Source organism: Melospiza melodia, chromosome 6, assembly GCF_035770615.1.
Source record: "Melospiza melodia melodia isolate bMelMel2 chromosome 6, bMelMel2.pri, whole genome shotgun sequence".
NCBI lineage: Eukaryota > Metazoa > Chordata > Aves > Passeriformes > Passerellidae > Melospiza > Melospiza melodia.
Window position 1 is genome coordinate 74,451,779 of NC_086199.1, and position 25,076 is coordinate 74,476,854.

The window sequence follows — 25,076 nt, forward strand, 5'->3', positions numbered from 1 at the left end:
TCTAAATGGTTGGATATGGAGCTTATGCAGTAAGATGTTTTGTGCATGGTGATATTTAACAGATGGTTTAGATTCATTTGTGATGCTGTGCCTTTGTCCCTGCCACATCACTCAGTGAGACAAAGGTGCATGAACAAGGATCTTTCCAAGCTGTTTTCATCTGCTGTCAGTGTGAAAGCCAGAACAACATGGTTTTGATTCCCAGGTTATATATGTGAATCCTAGATTATACTTTTGTTTTTCTCTGGCACAAAACCATAATTTCACATTTCTCTGTTTTAAGAAATGTAGCTGTATGGATGAAGGACTATGTACTACAAGTACTTAAATTTCATAATTTCCTTTGAAAAAATTTTTTTCTAATGCAGGTACATGCAAGAAATCCTTCACCCTTCCAACAGATGCAGAGGCTGAACAATGCATAGGTAGGCTACCTTTAGCCATTTATTTCATTCAGAATGCTGTAATGCTGTGTTTTGTGATAAACTAGGAGAACAGTGAACAGACTGTCAATTAAATTTGTTAGAAATAATAGCATGCAAGATGAATTGCTTTTTTACTTGCTTTAACAAAAGGTCTCTTACAGTGTTTTGTTTTTCAAGCTATTTTTCACTCTTCCCCAAATCTGGAGTGTCTCAAACTGAAACAAATACTTCTACCTCCTGTAATGTTCTGCAAAGTAGCATTATGTCTTAAAAGATTCAGATTTTCTGGCTGAATTTACTCACCTGTCACAATGACAAGGTTTCCCTAATGTTCAAGCTGGCCTCATCAGCAACAGAAATGTACATGCATCGTGGCAGATCAATTTCTGCCAGCAGCTGCAGCCTCTGCAGAACATGGCAGGAGCACAAAGCACTGGGTTAGAAGAGGAAAATAAAATAGCAGTTTTCTAAGCAGGGAAATCTTCTAGCAGAGAAGGAACACCTTAAATGAAAACTGGCAGTCAGCACCATGCGGAGGAAAGACACCAGCAGATGCTTTAGGCTGAGCAACTTGAGTTTTTCATTGTTTGATGTGTTGGTAGGGGTTGGGTGTACAAGTTCTACTGTGACAGTGCAAATCATATGTGGCTTTTAGCTCTGAATGTGCTCAGGTGAGGAAATCACCATATATTACATTATATTCAGATGGCACATGCTAAAATAGTAAATGCAAGTGGTGCTCTGAAAGTCCATAGCATACCTTGATAAAACTTTTAGTGGACTTCCAAGGCTATGCAGATTAAGGGGGAAGAGGAAAGACTTTCCTCTATCATGCAGCTCACATAATTTGATTAATCTGCTATTTCTAGTGAAATTTTGACATTCTTAATCCTTCTGACATGGAAGTAAAAGGAGAAGATGTCCTACTAAAGCTAGGCTTAACAAGAGCTTAATTACATGTAACATGAAAAGTTTCTAGGCATATTGATATCAGGCTTAAACAGACTAAGCTCTTGAAAATAATCTGGAGGCAACATGACAATAACAAACATCAGAATCTTTTAACAAGGATTAACAAGCTTTGTCTTCATGCTTGGGCACAATAGACACTGCAGTTTGCTTTGGCAGGGAAAGAAAATGATTGTAACTAAGGGTGAACAAAGCTCTAGAGTTTTCAAGTAGACTTCAGCATGCTTTGTGCCTCTTTGCTGCTTCATCTGAAATCTTATTAAATGGCATGTGATTTACTTGCTATTAAGTCCTCATTAATTTAACAATGAACAAATCTGAATGGAATGAAGAGAGGCAGGATCAACTGATAGCACTCTGACACAGAGTGGAACAGAACCGTAATCGCTTTACTAAATATAACCAAAGTCTGTACACTTCACGCCTGCAAAATTTGCTCTGAATTTTATTATTTTCTCCCCAAATCATGCTTCAAAAATTACACGTTTTGAATTTTTTTTTAAAAAGCATGAATGGGGTGCCTGTCACAGATTGCAGCCAGTATTAACAGAACCAGCTCTCGTGGATGTGAATTTTGCACACCATCATGTTCTCCAATGGGGCCCTGAGACAGTAGTTGGAGAACTGCTCATTGTACAAAGGGCTTACTATTTCTGCAGCAGTCTGGAATTTTTGCTTTTGGTGATCTTCCTGCAATTGCATCTGGTTATTCACTTTTGCTACAGGTCTTGCAGGCCTTATTTACAGCTAAGAGAAACTTCTAAGCAGGTGCACTGTAAAGGAGAACTTCTTGATAAAGACTTGTGACTGGAGCTGCTCTGTAAGGGAAGATGAACTGGAGCAAAGGGTGACTGTGGGGCAGTGGCCTCCTGGATACAGTCCCAGGTCAAGGTAAGCAGAGCAGGTCAGGTGACAGTAACTGGGGCCAGTCCAGTGATCATCAGGCAAGTCTGTAGAGATAAGGCAGGTCCAAGGTCAAGCTAGGAAGGCAGAAAGGGGTCTGGGTGAGCAAGGTACTGGGCAAGTGTAGCCATAATCATAATTGAGCTGAGGCAAGGATTTTGTGGCTGCTTGGTCAAGGGAGGAGGCTATGATGAGGTTTCTCATAGCTCTTGTCCCAGCCACAGCCACACAGCTGTATCTGAGCTGACCATGAGCCCAGGCAGCCAAACTGTAGAAGGGGCTGTTGGATACTTAGTGGGGCAGGCCTATTCAATGACAAAATCCACTGAAGTTCATTATTATCTTTTTCTAGTTCTGCAGTTCAGCATTGTAATCAAGTGTAGTTAGAGAATTAGAGGAGGGCCCAGGAGATTTCACCACTGCTGGGGGTTTCAGAAACTCAGCTTTTGCTGAGTCTTGTGGAGGAAAGAGCTCCTGCAGCCTCAGTACTTCATATCTTCAGTACAAACAGCTGAGATTCTCTGCTGGCCTTCTCCTCCTCCATGCAATTTTCTGTCTTTATAATCCAATCTCCTTTTCTGCAATCACATGTCTTTCTCTGGAGCAATCTGTCATAACCATGTTTGCCAACTAGTTTCTCACCTGCATTCAATTCTGACATTAGGACCACACTTCTTGCATCCACATGTCACTCTTCAGGGTTAGCCTGAAGTCTTTTTCCCTTCACATGCCTTGATTATTACAAATTACATGCTGGTGGTACTTCCTCACAAGTTATACACAATCTTTCAGCAGTACTATTTCAAGCAATGTCCTTCACTGTCCCCCTGCCTACATACATGGGTAAGGAATCAATATTATCAGATCTAAATTCTGAAATGGCATCACAGCCATTTAGTCTGTAGGGTTCCTCAATTTACACAGCTATCAGAAAAACAGATGTCTAAGTCTCAATCACAAATTCTTTCCCATCCAACTAAAGATGGAACCGATTTTTAAAAAATTGCCATTGGACAACTGAAAATGTCTGGTGAGTGTAGGAATTTGCTGCAACAACCTGCTCTTTAGGCAAGTCCTTTCTGGACTTGAATCTACGCAGTCTTGAAGATGTAAGTGCTACCTCTCAGCACTTACAATATCTCTCAGGAACAACAGGACTTTTGGAACTAAGGAGGGTCAAGCATAAACTTCTATCAGAGCCTTTGAACAACAATAATGTTGAGTATTGCATAAGCCACAGCTGAGGGTGTTGGAAGCTGTTTTCCTTTCCTCATCTAAACTATGCAGTGGGTGGCTAACTGCAAGATTGCGCACAAGCTAAGAACAGAGCTTTGGAACCATGTAGCTAAGGGAATCTGGGGCCTGAGCAGCTCTGTGCAAATCCTGTTTTGTCTCATACTACAAAAAATTCCTCTCAAGCTGCATGGCACATCCAGACTGCCTAATTTTGATGCAGTGCTTCTGACCTTGGGCTCCGTCTCAGACAGGAAGTCTTAACCTTATGTCAGACCCTTTTTAAACTTTTTATTCTCCAAAGGTTTTGGTGTGCATCGGGATGTCGCTTCTACATAATGTGAATAACACCAGCTGAGAGGAATTGCCCCTGTGCAATATCCCCATCAGCCTCTCTCTTGTGACTGAAGTACTATGCCAGCCATTACTTGAAGTGCCACGGGCCTAATCTTGTAACTCAAACAGCCATTTTCTTTGCCAATGGGTCTGCTTCAGTTTGCTGATATTGGCTGCTGTGATCTGCCATAGGAAAGCAGACTGAAGCTAGGAGATCTTAGAGCTGACTGAGCACTTGGATTCATCTTCCTAATGTGTTTCCTATATGGCTCATTACACCCCTTCTTTAGCTACTTCTAGAATGGGGATATTTACTTTATACATATGTCTCCATAGGCTGCAGTGCACAATATAAAAGATTTTTTTATTTACTCTGCATAGGAGTAAATGTGATTTAGATTACACAATGCTCTCACCTTTCTTCAGTTTTGTCTTATCTAAGGCAAATATTTGCTAAAATCAACCAAGATGATAGTTGAGTGTGTCTCTTGATGGGTAGTTAAAACAGCAGCTGTTTGGGTTTGTGTCCTGGGATGACTGTGCATATGGGGAGGGAAACCTCTCTGCTGGCAGCTGGAAGGTTCTGTGGGTACTACCTGTGTCTACCTTTATACCCAGGTACCTGGTGGACATGTCTAAGCTTTTCAGTTCTGGTAGAGGAACAGGAAAACAGCAGGACTTGTCCAGAAATGTTTGGTAACCCTGGAGCGGAGTCCTTATCTTAATTACCCTTCTCTAGCCAGAGATGAGTCAGAAGCGCACAAATTCTTGGCATTCTGCTCTGTGTCAGTCTGTCACCAGTCTCCTGTCCCTCAAAGACCTCATTTATCTGCACTTATAGTTGGGTCCCTACCTTTGGCTTTTAATACAGCTCAGTGGAAGTTCCATATATTTGTTCAGTGATAGGCATGAACAAGGTATTCATCTAGGTCCTGGCATCAAACTGGAGTTTGAGTGACATATAAATTCAGAGTTTTAAGGATAGACAAAACACATGGGTTTGAACATGAAAGGTGTGCAAGATTCTTCACCAGCTATGCTAAAGTGTGGATTAATTTTATCCTCATGACATGCTGGGAAAAGTAAACACTTCATCTCCCTGAAAGACACCATATGGCCTGGCTAGTTTTCTTCCTTTCTAGAAGGAAGGGTTTTGGCAAATACAGTGCTGCTGCAGCTGGGAACAGTGCTTAAAATAACACCAAGGTTCCAGCTCAGATTGGTAGCCTTTGGCAGCTGCACTATGTATTGCCAGGAAGAAACTGTTTGCATCAAACTGCAGAGGATGTTCCTACTGGTGCAGAAATATTATTCATTGCTAAATGCTTTGTGCTGTGACAGGGTGGTAGGGAAGTGTATTTATCATTAAAAAAAAGCAGCCCAAGGCATAGACAGCAAGTTCATGCTGCTGTGAGGCTGGATGACTCAGAATGTGATGGTCTGTGTCCTGCTTAAGAACTTGAAGGACAAAACTTGCTGCAATGACTGTTTCATTCCAGCACTTTAATGCCCAAGAAAGTTTACCACATCTGCATCTCAGTGCTATGCTGTGACAGGCCAAAAATAAAACTTTCTTTTATTGCATGAGCATTGGACAACAGGGCAAAAACATTGCTCAGAGAGGTCATTGGATTTGATTTGCTTCAGGTCCTGTGGTAGCCAGCAGCCAACAGTCCTATGCTGTGGAGATTTTCATTCCCCTTATCAGTCACAGCACAGAAGCCACTAACACACTCAAGACCTGTTGTACACCTGAAGGAATTCTGGCACTACAAGCAGGGCATTGCACAGACCTGCTCCCAGCCCAGCCGTGCAATGGCTTGGCAATCCATGGTTAGCACATGCACTCCTCAGTTTTCCTTCTTGTGAGAAAAGGGCTCCTGCTCACTCCCAGGAGACTCATGAGGACAGACACCTCCTTGCAGGAGTAGAGGACATTTTGTATGAAGCCCTGCCCTTTGCTGGTAGATGGATTGGAGCTGGTTGGTTTCAATTTCAGCTGATTAGATGCTCTTTTTGATGCTAGCTGCCTCTCTCCCAGGCAGAACAGGAGGACAGTGCCCAGAAAGGCTGAGGCACCTGTTCCAGGGCTGAAAGCTCCTCGTCTCTAAGACTGTACATTAACTCCCAGCAGCAGCACAATGTGGACGTGAGCAGCACCTTACATAACCTTTTGGGAGCTTGTATTGGCAGACCTGGGAGCACGTGTACTTTCTTTCCCGTTTTATTGTTTTAGTTATATTCCTTGCCCCAGTTCCTCATCTTTAAGAGTACCGAGCCCTTTTTAAAAAATAGATTGCCTGTTGCCTGTTTCTTGCATGATTACTAGGCAAGAAGCAGTGGTGATGTGGCACACTTGTGCCAGTTCAGAGCAGATGAAGGGGAAGTGGGAAGAACCACACCAGCGCTGACAAGTCACAAGGGTCCCCATGGGGATGTCACAATTCCCTTTCCATTCAACACCCCTTGTCGCTCATCCAAGATAGCTGGCAAAAAAAGCAGGGCTGTGCTCAGGGTGTTAGGCCAAGCAGCTCTCAGAGGATCTGGGCAGGACAATGATCATCACTCTGGACACTGTGCGGGGTGAGGGAGCAGTTTGGGCTCTTCAAAGGGCACCCATCTCCATCCGGGCAGATAAGGGCTCGGAGTACAAACATGCCTGTGTCCCTGATGTCTCTGGCTGATAGAGAGACTTGCTGATTGTTTTCCTGTCAGGCTCCACATGCCTCTTTGGCAGCTGAAAGATAAAAGGGCTTCTGTGGGTGGAAAGGAAAACATCCAGAGCTCCCATCTGGGTTCTGCAGCCTGAACCACACTGAAGCAGAGCCCTGCAGAGAAGAGATGATGCTATAAAGGATTTGTGGGATGGATCAGCTGAGTTCCATCAGGCTGGATGGGGAGCTGTGGGTCTGTGGGAAGCAGGTGTGCGCTGTGTTCCTGGACCTTGCTGCCCTCCCCTTGTCCGGCACGCTGCTTGTGCAGAAACCGCATTTCACTGAGGGCTTGAATTTTCCAGCAGGCATTCAGTGACTTGGCAGCAGGCTGTTAGTGCCTTCAAAAGCTGCAAAATGACAGCTTTCTCAGGAGCCCCTGGGCTTTTTGTGTTTTTTGCCAAGCAGCCTTACACGTAAGTCAGGAGTGAGTCGTCAGATATAAGGGTGCCTGCTGCACATCTCCAGCTCTGCTGAGCACCATGAAACCCTGTCTGCTGTTGCTAACTCTGGGAGCAACGACCCCCATATACCCTCCCTTTCCTCCTGCTGCCATTCTGTTTCCCAATTCCCACCTGATCCTCTTGGATGTGTTTCCAGAGCCTCCTCTGGCAGCACTCATTTTTGCAGCTTATGTAGCTGTGCCTTTTCCTGTATTTTTGAGCAGATGAGATACTGATTGCCATAGAGCACGTCTATTTCTAGCAGAGCTGACTTTTTGCATTTATAGGTGCCAACTACAGGCTAGTAACAAGGTACAAAATAATAATCAAGGTGAGTGTATGACCATCACAGAACAACAGCCTCTGCAGCTGCTTGTATTTGATTCTGTAATGGCTTCTCAGATTTTTTTCTTCATTTTCTGTCTATCAAGGCTCATCAACCATTTGTCATTTTTGTCCCAGGTACATGCTAAGGCTTGTGCTGATTTTATCTGGCAGTGAACATCATGATTGAAGTGCAAATTATGTGCTTTCACCTCCCCAAAATGTCTTCCTGGCACTTCTGGTTTCTGTAAGTTATACATGGCTAAATTACTCCAGTGAACTGTGAATTGTGTCTTCCACATCTAGTAGGTGGTTAGAGCTATAGCACATCTAAAAAACAACAATTTTTACTTCCTCTATATTCAAGGAGGGAGACAGATAAGTGAAGTGCTAGTACACACAAGCACAAGGTAGGGCCTCTGACTCTGCAAGGCCATGCAGCACATCCTCACTCCTGGCCTTGGGTGCAGGAGCTGGTGGAAGCAAAGCAAAGCCACATATTGAAGGATGAGAGGTAACTGAGGTGCTGAGGCAGGACAGCTGAGAGGCAGCAGTAAGGACATGAAACCACAGCAGCGCAGGGCTGTGACCTCCTTTCTGGCTGTGTGGCCTGAGGATAACAGCACTTTGTAGCTACACAGAGTAATTGTGGGGCCGACATTTCTACATGTTCGTTCCCTTTCTTTTAACTGCATTAGCGGGGCAATCATCATCATCTCGCTATATTTCTTGTTAGAATTGCTTTCTTAACACCCACTACAGATGTCTCTGGCTGCAATTTAATTGAGTGCACAAAACAGCCAAAAAGAAGGATGTCTTGGTTTGAGAGACAGGTGTCTGCCAATGAAGGCAGGAAAAAAATATGACCTCCTTCCCTCCAAATTATTATAACTTTGCAATTACGTGGCTTTTGGGCAACAACAGGAGAAAAGGAATAACAGTTCTTTTTTAGTATGTACGGCAAGGCAAACAAACAACCACAAACAGACCCAGAGCCCCAAGCTCAGCCGCCTGCGCTGCAGTTCCGGCCACGGCCGGCAGGGGCGCTGCTGGCTCCGGGCAGGGCAGCGCGGGGGCGCTGATTCACCCGCGCCTGCAGGGGGGCGCTGTGCGCGAGCCCAGCCGCGTCTCCCTCACGCCGTAATGGCCGGCGGGCTGCGTGGTGGAGCGGGCTGTGGGAGGAACCTGGGAGCAGCGGCTGGAACGGCAGGACCAACAGACCCCGGTGTAGCAAGAGAAATGTATCAGAAACCCCACAGCTGTGGCAGGAGCTGTCGGGTGTCCTGGCAGGCAGGGGGTGCACAGTTCCAGTGTAGCGAAAAAAGCCGGAGCAGTGGCAGAGAAAGGTCAGGGCCGGGCGGTGGCAGCCGAAAGCAGCTGAGATGGCTCCTGAAAGCAGCCAGGAGAGGCTCCTTCAGAAAGGTTTTCCCCTGAGGCACCCGAGCAGATGGTGAGGGTCCTTTGCAGTGAGGTAGGGTGCTAATAAGGTCCCAGTTCAATGGCTGCTCCTACAAGCAAAGGCACAGCGAGGAAGAAGCAGTACCGGGCTGGGCTCCGGCGGTGGCAGTGAAATCTCCCCACCGTAAGCAACAGCTCGGCCCTTCTCTAATGCCGACAGTGAGAGAGCGGGCCCCGCACTGCCCGGCCAAAATCTCATGGTATCTCTGCCCTTCCAAAGAGAAAACTGCCCAGGTAAGAGAGTGGCCAGCTGCACACTTCCCTCACCTTGGCCATTTCTTTAATCTCTTTAAGTATCGATGTTATATAGTTATTGTCTCTTAGCAACAAATGGGAGAAAATTCACCCCCAACCCGCCCCCCCCCCCCCCCCAAAAAAAAAAAAAAGGGAGAAATCCTAACCCTCAACAGAGGAAAGACTTATAAAGAAGGATGAGTTGAGGATGGAAAAGGGAAGAAGGAGATGGGTAAAATTGCCAATGTGCGTTTTAAAAGTGGTGTGATTAAGGGGTACAGGAAGTGTGGACCGCACCTTTTTTTGAGTGCGCTTAGTACCTTAAATCCAGGTCTTCATGGATCATTCAACAGTTTAGAAACTGAGGCAAAAGGAGGTTCGAAAAAATCTTTGCAGATAAGTAAGCCCTAAGCAGAACTGGAAGTAGATCCTAGGAGTGCTGCCTCTTAATTCCCTTCTCTGGCCGCAGCTCTCTTCTTCAGTTTTCTACAAGTGTTTTTCACTGTAGGTGTACATTAGCTTGCTCTCTTGAACAATTGCATTCAGCTCTTAGCAAGGATAATAATACAAAATGTCTGGATGTCTCTAGAGGTCTAAAGGGAAGCACAAGATGCTCTAATAAGAGCAGCACTAACAGGAAAGAGATGAATGCAGCACAAGAATGAGCCTTTTAATGGCCCATTAAGAAGAAAAATTACATACAGAAGTTGGGGCTATTTTTTTGTTTTGATAATTGTTTCCTAAGAATATGTTGCATTCTATGCAGAGGATCAGTCAAATGTTTTGTTGTGAGTTTTGCAGACTTTAGCTAGTAAAGGAAGGTTATTGGTGTGTGAATGTAGAATAATAAAACATTTCTCTTGGTCAAAACTTAAAACACACAGTGAGTGTCAGCATCCCTCAGCAGTGTTGTATGTCACACAAAGTGTAGCTCAGCAGCCGTGCTGGGCCCACACAGTCCAAGGGTCCCCTTATGCACACCACCAGAGATGATCCCTGAGCTGGGTTTGCTGTCTCCTGAGCTGCTGGGGAGGGCAGGGGCTCCCAGCCCTTCAGGTAAATGCATTAGGCATCCTGAGTGCCCCAGGTGCAGGGATGCAGGCAGGTGCTGACAGTCAGTGGCAGCCAGTGGTGATCTGCCACACAATCCAGCAGGCAGGACAAGCATCCTTAACACCAGTGGGTCCTGAGGGGAACCAAATCATTTGGGCATCAGAGTACATGGTGTCTTTGCTGCTTCTACTTTTCACTCTATGTGCTAATACTTTTCAATCCCTGTTCCCATTCTGGTCATATAAAACCAAATAAGTCTTAATGACAGTCTTCTTTCCTCCCATTTTGCCCCTTAATTTGCTCATATTTAGGGGGACAATCCTGAGTTTACAGGAGATGCCTCTGCAGAAGTTAGTGTTGGTACCCCTGCATCAGTGGGTGTGGAGACAGTGAGACAGGTTGGGAGGTTGCCATAGGATGTATAGGGGGAGAATATAGAAAGTCTAAAGCTTTGCTGGGGAAAAACTGTTATTTTCTTTTTTAGTGCTCTCCAGGAGGCCACCTATATGCCTCTCATCCTCTTCCTGCTACAGGATAGCCTTTTGTTTGATGAGATCTTGATAAGCCTGGGCTCAAAGTGTCCTTTTCAGGGCAGGTAGAAGAAGTCCTTCAGTGTATGCTGCTGGGTACTTCTTACAGTAGTATGTTGTGCTGATATCCTGGGTCAGCACTCAGAACCTCTTCTGAATAAGCAATACTTTCAGTAACTTAGGTAGAACTAATGAGATTGGACACTCTGGGAGGTAAGGAGCTATCTAGCTGGGCATCTCAAATGCCCATTGCAAATATAGGCTGGACACATATTTTAATTGAGAACATCTTCTTTCCTGAGGATTTCACGTGGTTGTGATCAGAGCTGCATAATGGACTAAGTAGGAAACACCAGCCTTTGAGGGGAGGGGAAAAGTGTGCAGATGTAAAATCTCTGAGGTGCAGAAAAGGTGAGGAATTGATGACATGAGGTTTGGTGAAACTAAGTGTGATTGAATGTTTTGACCCCATGCAATATTTGCCACTTGCAGTGCTTTGTCCCATATACAGGCCATGGAGTTATTCACTGGTATTTCAGAATACAGTTTCTATGAAAGATGCCTCCTAAATAAAGCTGTATTGATTCAAAGAAAAGGAATAAACATTGCATTACATGAAAGAGGGAAAGGAAATGCTGGTTGAGAATCAGGACCTCAGAAAAGGATTTGAGGCTGGAAATAGAGTTACCTGTCCATTAACATCAAATGCTAACATAAAAACAAACATGGCAAAATAACTTTTGGTGGAGAAAGGAACAGAACTTTCCTCATAACTAAAGGAAGAAAAGTCCTGGTGCTGTCTCTACCCCTTAGGACCCAGCATAGCAAGTAAAGGATGTGAATGATACAGGAGACATGAAGTCCCAAGCTGTCATTGTGTGTTACTGTCCTCCACTGAGGGGGAAATGAGTGAGGGGACAGGAACTCAGGGAACTAGAGGTGCTTTTGCCTTTGTGCATAGAATATCCTGGAACTGCCCTTACCCTGGGAGTCTGATGCTCTTCCACTCATTTCACTTTGTGAAGTACCAGGTGTTCCTGACAGCTACTTGGTGCTGATTTCTAAGTCTTAGTCCCATTTGATGACCCTCTGATTGGCATTGTGGACTGAATACATATTTCTCATACCCAGTCTTTGCTATTCTAGCTCCAGTGGCAGACAAGGAAAGGAAAGTAATTTCTGATCTCCCCTAAGGTAGGTGTTACAGATGACATACTCTCCTGTACAGGTAAGAAGAAGCAAGTCAAGACCTTGACACAACTTTAAATTACTTCTATCCTTATGCTCCTGACCTTTCCTACCTATGTGTGCTCAACAAAGACAAATGATATTCTGGGCATCACTCCAATAAACAACCTCTTTGTACCAAAGAACAACAAAAGCTATAAGCTTTCACATGCAAGTCATATTGCCTGGGGTAAGACTGAGAGCATGATGGGAATAGCTGAGCTGGTGAAGAATAGCCAAGGAAGGATGTGATTTTCTGAGCTGGCCAGCAGGTGCCATGTAAGACACCAGGGATCTCCTGGTGTCATGGGGTCACCTATGTCAAAACAAAACAAAAATTGATGAAGTTAATCTGCATGAGGGGAAGTCTGATGTAGAATTAAAATCTGTCTCAGTGAAGGAGAAAATAGCCAGGGAAAGGCTGGAATAGCTACACACTGAGCTTCAGAGGCTATTATTCAACAGTCTCCTTTGGCAAATGAGATATGGTAGAACGAAATATAAAATGCCCCTAAAGTATGTGCCAGTGCATTCATGTCCTTTCTCACACATGCACCCAAGTATGTGTGAGCTGGGGGAGGCACCCAAACACAGCTCAGAAGAGGACATCCATTCTTTGTAGTTTCCAGGAGGCTGTTACAGCTGGCATTGCAGCAGCCACTGGGGTTCAATACAGAAAAACTGTGATGTGCTTCTCAGCATCATGAAATCGGGAATTTGAAACTAAAACATCTCCTCACTCCTAATGATATTAGCACTCCTACTAGCATTTGATGGTTATTGAATACAGTTCTGAAAAAGGCATTTTACTTGTGCTGCTTAGAACTGCTGCTTTATCTGCAGTTCTAAGGAATATCTGGTTTTAGGCTGTAAGACTTGATTTAGATCAAACGTGATGACAAATGGAAAGATAGAAGGAAAGTATTTACTGCTGTCTGGATCATACTGCAGTGGATTGCTTTCATAAGATGGCAGGGTCCTCCTGTAGCCGAAAAGGTGCAGAGAGGATATGATACAAGCTAAGACTAATTCACCACATCTCCCTTGCTCCTGCTAAGTCAGTAGGGTTCAGGCTGAGCATGAAATAAAAATTGCCATCTATTTTTGTGATCAACTATGGATGTAATACAGAGCATGAAATCTGGGAAGGAGGTTACAAACCTGATAGAAAGCCCAAGGTACCCTTCACTGTAAGAAATACTCCAGCAGTGGAAGGAAAGCTTGAAGGCTTTTGCTTTAGGAACGAAAGGGCTCTGGCACTGTAGGCAAAATGTGCAAGGGGCCCAAAACATTTCTCTATGAATGAGGGGTGCTCTGAGAGCAACATGTCAGGCTTTCTGCCCTAAAGGCTCTGGGCTGCAGCATTTCAGGAAGCACAACCGAACTATGGTCAAAGTACTCCTTTTATTGCAACAGATCACAAGATGGTTTTTCAGCAACATTCAATTATTGCACAAAATAGATGCTTGAGCATAACGGGAAGGTTCTTTTTTTAGACAAAGCTACTCTTGCCTTGGAACTCCTGTAATCAGAGAATGTATTTGTAGCAGCTGGCTACTCCTGCCTCTGCAGGCTTTTTGAATCTACATCAGACTTTCAAAAGTACAGGTTTATTTAAGTGTCTCTGAGATACTGGACTCTAATGTCAGACTAAAGTATGTAAGGTATTGCAGCACAGGTAAATAATAAATAGCACCTTTCCAATGCTGTCACCTTCTTAAGAGGAACACTAAAATAATGGTGTTCTTTTCTTTCTAAATTTATTGTCCATCAGTGACTGCCAGGTGAAATCCATTGGCTATACAAGGAGTGGCAATTTACACTCCCACCACCCCTTCCTCCTTGCCCTCTGCCTCTCCAGCTGCCACTGCCAGCCCTGGGCTTTCTGCCCTGGGAGCAGCCACCATCCTGGACACTTCTCTCCAGTGCTGGAGCTGCCATGGCAGAGCAGCACACCCTCTGTTGCTCTCGACACTTCTGCACAGTCTGTGTGCTGGTCAGTCACTTTCAGGCTTCTCTTAAAATTTGGCAGTGGCTCTTTTCCCATGCTGAAGCCTCTGATTCAGGGAGCCATGTCCCTGTGCTTTGAGGGTCATGCTGGGACTGCCTGTCTGTGCTGCTCCAAGGGGACACCCTGCTCACTTGCTAACCCACCTCTGCCCTGAAAGAAGAACCATGTTTTCTATGGTTAGAAAATGAAAGAATTAACCTTTTCTTGGTCGTTCAGTTTTGTGCACCTTCCTTTCTTCAAGAATGTAGTTGGGACGCAGGGGATGTCCAAAACTTTCATGTCCCATAAAATAGTCTATTGACTTAACTACAAACCTGCCAGGGATATGGCAAATCCATGACTAAATGCAAGTGGGCATCAGGATGAATGAGTGCAATGACAGTGCTGAGCAAGGCAGATCAATGTTGATCCAAGAAAGCAAGCCACCTGCAAGGTTCCTGTGGTAAACAGTGAGGTGTTTTAAGTAAAAGTATCCAAAAAGAAGTACCTGAAAGAGAACTAATGCAAAATCTCTTCAGTGATGGAAAATACAGAGGCTCTTGAATTCACTCTATTGTTTGTGGAATTCAGCAGTGTAGAGTTTGCATGGAATTGAAATAAAAAGATGTTTAAAGTATCTCCTGCAAGCCAAATCAAACCAGATTATTCGTTATAGTTATCATGCAAGTATATGTGTGTGTGCCTATCTCAGAATGTACTGATAATATCTGGTATGTTAACATGAAAAAATATCATTGCAAAAGAAATCTCACTGCAAAGTCAATGTTTGTGTTCAACCTGAAATATTTTGCTCTGCTGATAGACCCAACGTGGGCTGAGTAGGCAGTTCTACAGCTGCTACTCCATGTCTGCATAGCTTCAGTTGTGCCACAACATAGGTACAAAATGGGCTGTCTCATCTGCAGCCACCCTGAAAGATAGACTGGGAAGTTAACTTGGGTTCAAGTGTCAAGGAAATAAAACCATCACTGTTTTCTGAGGCAGGGGCATTGCAGGCAATGGTGTGATAAGGTAATTTTCTGTTGTCTCAAAGGTGACTATAAAAATGCCATCGGAGAGTTTCTGGTTTACTCTTTCTACCTTTCTATCTCAGAAGGTGAAAACTTTTTCAATCTGTCTCTATCATCAACAGTACAATTTCTGCTGTCATTTCTTATGTGACCATTTAATGGAGCTAAATCAGGGTGTTGGAAATCTAAGAGTCAATTTGCTGTGTTGCTGAGTCTGTTTCTGTTTATTGCTACTGTACTGATTCCTCCAGGCAGAATCTCATTGGGTTGTTTGGATTCTTTCCTATTTAAACACATATAAAGGTAAGAGTAAATGGAATGGATTTGCATCCTGCTGAGTAAACCCATGCCTGCAGAAGGGCCTTTTCTTTCTCTGATATCTAATCCTTTCCTTTGGCAAAGTAAATAATGAGACACTTCTACAGATCTGATTAGGCCCTGAGACCCTTTTTAAATGACAGAAGATCAATACTATTACTAAATCCATTAAACAGTTCTTCACACTTCAGTTGTGCTCTCTCTAGGATATATGAGAAAGAACAGATGGATATTTTGGCTATTATATAGGAAATGCATGATAAAGCCTCTTCTTGTGTTACATTTTCTCTCCCTGGCTCCAAGCCATCCCTATTTCCAAGCTCCCCATCCCTTGAATCTGGCTCACATGTCAGAAATAGCCAGAGACCTGGGATACAGAAGGGATTTTGTCATTCAGTCTCCCAAGCCAGGTTTGAATCTAGCAGTAGTACCTGGAAGTTCTGGTTGGTTGGTTATTTAATTCTGATGACAAATTGGCTGAAGTAGGTCTCAGTTTCTGGTTTAGTTTTTGATTTAGTGCCTGTTTTTTGCTGATGCTCCAGCCTTTTGGTCATCTTCCTGGCCCTCCTCTGGACCTGCTCCAAGGCATGTGTGTCCTTCTTATACTGGGGACTCCACAGCTGGATGCAGTACTCCAGGTGGGGGGTAAAGAAAGCAGAGTAGAGAGGAATTCATTTTCTTCCCAAGCCTAGGCAGAGAAAGCTTTTCCTGTGTGATTTGAGGAAAAACAGAGGCAGCTCTAAAGCTTACACACTGCAGGCTGGGCTCTGGGAATGCTGGTATCTTTTTGCAAGCAGCAATCTGAAGCACAGGATCTCCTTCCAATTTTTAAAATTTTCTGCAGAAAACTTTGGCGTCCACAACATCTGTGGGGAATTAGCAGCTCTGCCCATTGCTCCTGTCAGGAAAGCCAGTATTGATATGACAAGATAGTGCATCCCAGTCAGTAGTACTTACTACTTCTAGAGCCCTATCAGTAATGGTAAGTACTAAAAAACTGGGAATACTGAATCTTCTTTCTCCACCAGAAATGGTTCCTCCAAATGAGTCCTTGAGTTCCTCAAAAGTTAAAGGCAAAGTGAAACAATAATTCAGAAAAGGAAGTATGCAACCCAACACACATCTGTGCTTGTCCATGCTCTGATGTCACCAGCAGCCAACCTGAGAGCCCCATCTGCATCCTGCTCTCCACAACCACTCTGTAATTATGTCTCATTGTACATCATTTTTGTTCAACAACTTGCTGGCTGTTTTTCACATCAAATGAATTATTCAGCAGCAGACTCTGCTCTTAATCCTAATCACAGTAGCAGTAATATTTCATGCTCATAGGATCCCTTCAAAAGTATGCTGGAAATGTTATTTGTTGAGTACTTCCATACTCTGCAACAGAAGATGGGGCTTGTTCAGTGAAGTGAGAAGTGGGGCTCAGAACAGCTCTCTGACATGGGCTAAGTGAGAGTGCAGAACTAGGAGACAAGTCCAGCCTCTACTACCCTACACAACTTTTCTTCCCCTCTGATCCACTTTCAGCACTGTACCCAATCTGTCAGATCCTCAGCTACTCTAATTAGCATTATTTCCTTCAATGCCTTGGGGAGATACTGATATTTGTTTCTTACATGTTTATTAAAGACAGAAGCACTGGTTTGTGTGCATTCCAACCCCTGACCTACCAAGCCAAGTCCTTGGCTGCATACCCTTTCTCTTGCTAGGAAAGTGCAAACAGCAAGTCAGACATTCAGAATGTCTTTCTGGATGTCACTGAACTACTCACTACCTGTGAGGAAAGAATAAAATCTATGAAGAGAAGCCAAGCCAAAATCTTCACTGAAATTACTACAAACTTCAATTAAGATTTTTCTTCCTTTTTTTTCTCTCTTTTTTTTTTTCTCCATCTTTCATCCTCAGTTTTCATTTCTGTTGAGGATCACCTGGTTTTCTGTTCATGGTCAGGTGCATGAACTGCTAAAAAACCAAGACATACAGGAGATTTGGTAATTCAGATCTATGGGCTGCACTGCCTGTGACCTTTGCTTAGAAGGTTTTGAGAGAAACACAAATCTTCTTCCTGACTGGGGATGCTGGGGAAAGGGCTTGCAAGGTGTGGTGAATAACACTTGATTTTTGTGCCATTGGTTCTTCAATGTTCCAGTCTTGCTCAGGCATTATTAATCCTGCTTATTTTGGAAGATCTGAATGTGCCTGATTCTGCAGCATAATTTAAAGGAGCAAGGAGTTGCTTTGCATGATGAAAGACACTGTTGAGTGATGATCCCAACAGCCTGTGACTCTCAGCTCTAAGTGTTTTCGTAGCTGCTAAAAGCACTGCTGAGCTTGTGCAGTAGAACTTGTTAACAATGGCACAGAAGTGGAACAAGTATATTGATTTTTCCCCACCCAAAACCTCGTACTTTATGCTGAATCTTACTTTTGCTTCTTCTTAAAATTTGACCACATGCATCTTTTAAAAAGCAGAGTTGCAGATCTGTTCTTTCAATGGAAAAGGAATTGTGATGTCTGATTTTGTGGAATCTGACTGTTTCTCAGCCACATGGCATGCAATTCACTAAGGAATGTTGGCTGCAGGAATACAAAAGAACATAACAACATAGAAGAAAAACTGGAGTGGGTCAAAGCAGTCTGGGGTGAGACTTGAATGTGAATCAATAATGTCTTGCTAGCCCAGCAAATATGTAATGCAGCCTATCATATATCAGAAATGATTATCTGAAATAATGCTTCTGCTCTGTGTTGTGCAGGAAGGCCATAGCTAGAGAATTGTCCTGCTTTCAGCACTGCACTCCAATAAACATGTAAACCACCTGGAAGAAATCCAGAGGAGAATGAGTAGAACAAGCAAGGAGCCAGAAAACTTGCTGAGTGTAAGAAATCTTGATGGAAGGTGAAAGATCAGTCCTAGAGAAGAGCCTTTCACAAACATAATGACTTACTGCAAAGACAGAGAATAACTTTTTGATAATATCTGCTGTAGCTGAAACAAGTAATTAGTTTAAATCACTGCAAAGGAGACAAAGCTGTAGTAAGAACTCTCTTTTCATCTATGAAGGCAGTGATATTCTGTCATAGGAGGCTTTTGAGAACAGGCTAGATAAACTAAACTCAGGAGCAGTTTAATTTGAGATGACCTAATTGCCTTAAGGTAATGGGGTGATGTACATGCTCTCTTGAGGATCTTTTCAAGTCCTGTTTTCAGAGCTGGTACTTCCTCAGATTTATGGTATGAGATGACATGGCTTGATTTGGCTTGCTCATCATGAACAGAGCTGTGAAGTCCCTGCAGGGCCTTTGTGTTTATACTGCTGATGAGTGAAAAGGAGAGATCTTATCTTTTATTAGACAGCCATCTTTCATTAGTGAAGTGAGTCCATCTGACATCACAAAGATGTAAACATCTGGGATCCCTAGAGCTCCACATCAGTCTGTGGACTAATAACAGGTGAAGTGGGACATTGCTGTCCCAGAACACAGAAAATAAGAAGGATGTCTCTCAACAGCAGCATGTGTCTTAGAAGGAGATTCATTGCTTGAGAAGAAAAATGGAGCTCATTTTATAATCAGAACCAGTACTGATGCTACTGTGGGGTTCTTCATTTTTCTGTTGATTTGAATTCTGTTGACTGTGTGTTGTGGTTTAACCCCAGCCAGCAGCCAAGCCCCATGCAGCCGCTTGCTCACTCCCTCACCAGTGGATCAGGGAGAGAATTGGAAGGGTAAAAGGTAGAAAACCTCTGGACTGAGATAAAGACAGTTTAATAGGGAAAGCAGAGGCTGTTCACACAAGCAGAGCATAACAGGGAATTAACTGAGTGCTTCCCTTGGGCAGGCAGGTGTTCAGCCATCTCCAGAAGGGATGGGGCCCCATCACATGCAGCAGTGACTTGGGAAGACAAACACCATCACTCCAAATGCACCCCCGCTTCCTCTTTCTTCTCCCAACTTTACATACTGAGCATGATGTCACATGGTTTGGCATGTCCCTTTGGTCAGCTGGGGTCACCTGCCCCTGGCTGTGTCCCCTTCCAACCTCCCATGCACCCCCAACTTCCTCACCAGTGTGGCTGTACAAAAAGCAGAAAAGGTCCTGGCTCTGTGTAAGCCCTGCTCAGCAATAACAAAAATATCTCTACATCATCAACCCTGTGTTCAGCACAAATCCAAAACACATCCCCATACCAGCCACTATGAAAAAAATTAACTTGACCCCAGCTAAAACCGACACACTGTGTATGTGGTAAGTTTCAGGATTTTCCAAACTGAGTGTTGTATTCCCAACCCCTCATTTCTGAGAGTCAAGGCTGTGCAGTTACCTGTAAACTGCAGATTCAGACTCTATTCCTCTGTACAGCTTTTGGTCTTCTGTCATATGGAAATAATTTTCCACACATCAGTCAAATCTCCCAGACTGACAGCCTGTTGAACAGCAACTTGAGCTTGCCAGGCTGAGTTGATAACTTGAGTTTGGGTTGCTGTGACATGCTGGTTTGGTGATGCTCAAGGCAAGGTTTTCTCTTGCTCAGCTCTTCCATTTTGCTGCGCCACTGACAAAGTAACCATTTTTCTATGTTTACATGGAAGCCCTGTGTGACACAACAGCAGGCAGGATTGCCTGCCACAAACATTAAGAAATGAAAACCTGAGCCATTCTGAGCTCCAAAAGAACCTTATGGGCTTTTACAGTTTATTTGCTGATGTTTAGAGTCCTTAATACTGAGGTTTTAAAGGGCATTTAGAAAGAGAGACCTCAGGGTGACAGTGTAGACCAAGCAGCAAAGAGTGGGATAGTCAAAGCCCATGAGGTTGTTGGCAGTGGGGGTGTGCCAGTCAGCTGTCAGCCCTGGCTTTGTGACACCTCCCTGCAGCTTGGGGAGCTGATGTGAGGGCCCAGCCTCTGGACCACGACAGGGTCACACATCTGTTCTGCTCAGCTGAGGCCAAGCACATTGTTTTTGTGAGCACCCGGGCTCATCCCCCATATCTTGCTCAGGTAGAGGCCATCCAAAGGACCCCATGAAAGAGCTGGCTTGTGTCCTTGGGCTCATATGCTCTCCCTGAGTTAATGCTCAGAGCCTGCCAAGAGGCAGCTGAGCCTCAAAGACAACCTACTGAATTCAGCAACTGTTAGTTTGGATCTAATTCAGCCCCAACAAAATGCAGGAGACCACCTCTGAGTGAGGAATATGCCATTTGTATGTGGCCATTTCTCTAACCAGAAGTTTGTAGGAGGTAATATGAGACAGCTTGGGGTTTATCTGCTGCCAAAAGTTTTGCTGCAATCCTGTACTGCTGCTGTGTGAAGTGGAGGAAGCCTGCAGAGGCTGTAGCTCTATCACCTGCTCTTTTCAGGGAGCCAAAAAACATGGTCCATCCTGCACATGGCTTTCCCCTGAGGCTGTTACAGGCCATGCTAAGCTGCTTTCTTTGGGCTGCCATCACGAAATAACACTGACAGCTAGACTGGCTGGCAACCATCCATTGTTGATTAAATGAAAATCCTTTGTTCCCAACTGTAAATTCCCCACCTGTCTTTGCTAAGCAAAGTCAGAGAAACGGTCCATCTGTTTCATCCTGGATTATCTGAATATGTACTTTTCTCTTGTGGCCATTAAAGCACATTTGAAATTTAGTATCACATGCTAAGCAACATTTAGAACCTGAGTCAAAGATGCTGGGGCAGGAAGAACCATGTGCAACTACATCTGAGTTTGAGCCACTGCTGAAGCAGAAGCATTGACAGCAATAGCTCTCCCTACCAAACTGGAACAGCAGCCTGCTTTTATGGACAACTTTGGTATAAGGGCTGGAAATCGAAGTTATCAGGAAAATATCAGCCTTGGAAAAAAGCTGTCATTTGCTTTGTTTCAGGGCTCAGAATAACTCTGTCCCAAAACCATAATGAACATGGCTTACTATTTCCAGCTAATATAGCTCTTAAAATGATGGCCCTGTTATCCCTGTTCCCCCAGCCCTGATGGTGCTGTCATGTGTTAAGAAATACATCAGAATAAGGCATTAGGGCTGTCTCTTGGTTCACAAGATTGAAAGCAGCACAAAGGCAAAAGAAAGGGATCAGGATTTAAAGGTCCAGCAGACAGCCATTCCCAAGGTCTCCTCCTTTTGTCCTCAGGGTGATACTGTCCTCACTCTTCCTTCTTCTGCCTCCACAGCCAGAGCTATGGTAGGGTCTGGTTACTCAGATGCCCAAATCCTACTGGGATCAACTCTATCTTTTAATTTTTCTGCCACATTCTGTTTTTCTATTTCCTCTTCCATTTCACTCCTTGTGTCTCCCGTTCTAAAAACCCCTCTTCTGCCCTGGAGTCAGAGCTTCTGCCAGGTCCTTCAGACTTTCAGGTATGGGTATGTATCTATGTCTCTTTCTCCTCTGTTCCTTCTCCCATCTAAGCTGTCCTTTGAGATACTCTCATTCTGCTTTCTTGCTCAAACAGGATCCCAGACTCCAAACTGCATGTGCTTTTATTGATTTGTCAGGAGAGTTTTCACTCAGGCTGGCTTTCACATTCCATGAAGCTCTTGCTTCCCTTGGAATACCTTCTCCTTCCTCTCTCTCCATGGGGAGCATGTGTAAGGCACTATGTTCACAGCAGATTCATGGCCAGAGAAAAGCCTGCAGAACTGGTAACTGGTAACAGCAATAATTGGTAACCAAGCATTTGCCCTGCTCTCATTTCAAGAGTCAAGTAGTTGGGAAGAACATGTCAGAACTGGTTGAAGTAGAGCAGGTCCCGCTGTGAGATGGACTGGGCAGCAGGATGTGGTCAGGTTCAGCTTTGCCTGGTACATTTCTCCCCCTAGGGTTGCACCCCACGATACCTTTGTGCACCCACCCACATGCACGTTCACATATGCAGAGACTGAGGAGTGCCTCCATAAATGTTGGAAAAAAATCACTGGTTGAGATGATTTAGTATTAAATATCACTTCTGTTATTAGTAACCAGGTATTTTTTTTTGTTTTGAAATTATTTTTTTCTTGGCAGAATTCTTTATAGAAAGCTGTTCTGTCATCTTCAGTGTTCATATTTTGCATTTTAGATGTCAATACTACATGAACTTAGCACCAAATCTTTGCAGTAGTGAGGTAAACTGGGTCTAATACCAAAAATGTACAGTTTCAGATTAATCACAGTTTTGATTTGAAGCTCTGACAATAGACAAGAGAATATATGCTCATATGCTTCTGTTAGCTCAGCTCTGAGGAGAAAATAGTAAAATGCAGAGAGTACATGGGTGATTCACCCTCCCTCTGAGCTCATCTGCCATCTCCTCTGTAGGCTCTGGAGCACAACAGGGAGCTCTCTGAGTGCCTTGTGGATGGATTTACTGTGATCCCGGGCATTCTGCACCTGGGCACATGGAATCACTGAAGATCTGGTGGCAGTGCTTGTGTGAGAATTTGTGTTGGCCCCAAAGCCCCAGCCAAATTCCTCTTATTTCCTGATGCCCTTGCCAGTTCCACCTGGCTGCATTACAAATTATTTCCTAACCAGTGATGGGGAGCTGCCAGAGGTAGCTACCAGCTGGCACAGGCTCATGTTCCCTGCAGGCAAAATGTGGTGAAGGGGAGCCCTGTGGAAGGAAAAGCTGTGGAAGTAGGTTTTGCAGAGCTGCTGCTGTGTATAAGACTTGGCTAGCAGTAAAGGAAAAAAGGAGGCTGTGGTAGGGCCTGTGAAGCCTCTCTTGGAGAACAGCCATGGCTGAATATTGTCAAATATGTCCCCTTGTCTGTCATGTCACAACAGCTGCTTTCCAAAGGACAAGGAGTGAGCATGAAGGTAGAGTAAGACGGTAATTTCCTGGGCACTACACAGTGTGTTTATTTCCTGATTTCAACCACAACTGCCACTGGAAAGAGTTTCTGTAGGCACAGTTCTCTGGGCTGAACAGTTTGAGGTGGCCTGTGCTGTGACAGGGGGAGCACCTGTCTCTGGGAAGCAAAGGAGAGGGAAGGTTTTCCCTTCCCTACATCTGTGGGACCACTTATATGCCCTTCCATCTCACAAGCTGCTAGCTGCCTCAAAGTTACATACTGCCACAGGTTTCTTATGTTCTTATCATAAATGCATGAATTTACCTTCCTTGAGTTGCAGCTGTGGGAGGAGCCAGGACAGTGCCTTGTCTTTTCATCACTTTCACTGAGGCAGCATGAAGCTGTTGTTGTCAGGGGGAGGGTGGTAGAGCCTGCAGCACCTTAGTAACCTAGGAACTCCTCAAGAACAATCTCTGGAATCCACTTCTTACCAGCTGCAGCCATCTTAGTAATTGATTATGAAAATATGTGGACACTATTAAGAAACGTGATCATTTACTGCACCCTCCCAAGCATCCCACATGGGGGGCATGTTAGCTCACCCCTCTTCCTCCTTATTTAAGTAACTCCTGCCCAAGCCTTTAAAATACTGTGCAGATCAAGAAATTTCACCATAGAAACTTGGGAAGAGCATCACTGTCATTCAGGGTGCAGGAGGAAAGGTGAATAAACAACCATAGAAGATGGATAGCCAGCAGGACCTGTGTGAATTTAGTTTGATTTCACCTTCACCCAGTGTATACCCTCCCCTTTCCCTCCTCCTGGTCCTAGGAAAAAAGCAGATCAAAAGCAGATCACCACGGGACTGAGCATAAAGAAAACAGTGCAGATAAACCCTCTGGAGATGTGATGTGAGGCATGAGAACACAGCCACTCCTGGGCCCACTCAGGGTATTTTGGGGAAAGCATTTACGCAGATGAGGCTTGCAGAGGAATTCTGGGGAAGCTATGGAGATGCACAGCTAAAGGGGTTGCTCTGCACTCAACTCTCCTTTTCATCTTAGAGGCCCCTGGATTTCACTAGTAAGCGGGAATATCCAGACCTTTGTTTCCCATCCATTCCAGAAACTAGTCATATCCTCTCCCTAGTTTAAACAAAGACTTCTCCACCCCGTTCAAGCCACCTTTACCAACAGCAATTGCTAGCACATATTTGGAAAACTTCCACATCCAGCATCTGTTTGTCCTCTCCTTGCACTTTCAAAAATGATTGTGCAGCAGGAAGGAAGCCTCCCCCTCTTTTGCCCCCTCCACGTGGAAAAATCACATCTAATCTTGCTGTCTTTTTTCCCTGCTGTGCATCCTGCCAAAACTGGGTGCTGTTATGAACTGCAAATAGTGTGTCTAAGTCTTTGGTCAGTTTTTTCTAGTTCAATTATCATTCTGCCCACGAACCTGGGTTTGGCTCATATTTTGCATCCCGTGATCATCTCATCCCTGTCCTTTCACCCTCAGTTCCTGCTTGCTGTCCTACTGCTCTGCCTGGCACCTGCCATTTTGTTCCTGCTGTTTTACCATGAGATGGATGAATGGGCTCACTTCTCATTGCACTGAGGACATTTTGGCCCTGCTGGGTATAGGTAGGGGTTTGTGTTCATTCCCCTGTGTACTGCATGTTGACATACAGATTCACCACCTGCCTGAGCTAAAGCTTTATTTACTTTTTTGGGGTTCCAGGATGTGTATCTTCCCATTGCTACTTGACTGCTCTGGAGAAACATACCATCAACTTGTAGTGGACACGGCTACCTCCAACAGTGTGTCTCCAACTCCCTACAACAAGGTCTGTGTAACTTGGGTAGAATTGGGTGGCCTCTGCCCACACCTCCACATCTGGTTGCTAAGGACCACTCACTGGAAAAGGTGTGTCCATAATTCTCTCAAACTCAGTGTCACTGCATGAAACAGTCCCCGACTCTGTTCCCTCTTTGGTGACTTAGTTCTTCCAGCCTCTGCTGTGAGTGTCACTGTTTACAGGTGTATGTAAGGACAACAGTCTTCTGAAAGAAAATAGGGTTTTGTATAGCACCTGAAGGGTCT

At 44.4% G+C, this 25,076-nt stretch overlaps 1 long non-coding RNA gene across 1 annotated transcript; it reads left to right on the forward strand.

Annotated features, from left to right (window-relative positions):
- The first annotated feature begins 2,162 nt into the window (after positions 1 to 2,162).
- LOC134419656 (uncharacterized) lies at positions 2,163 to 24,792 on the forward strand. Its single transcript, XR_010028096.1, has 3 exons — positions 2,163 to 2,285; positions 11,766 to 11,813; positions 24,714 to 24,792. It is a non-coding gene; the product is annotated as an uncharacterized LOC134419656 (long non-coding RNA).
- Positions 24,793 to 25,076: the final 284 nt, after the last annotated feature.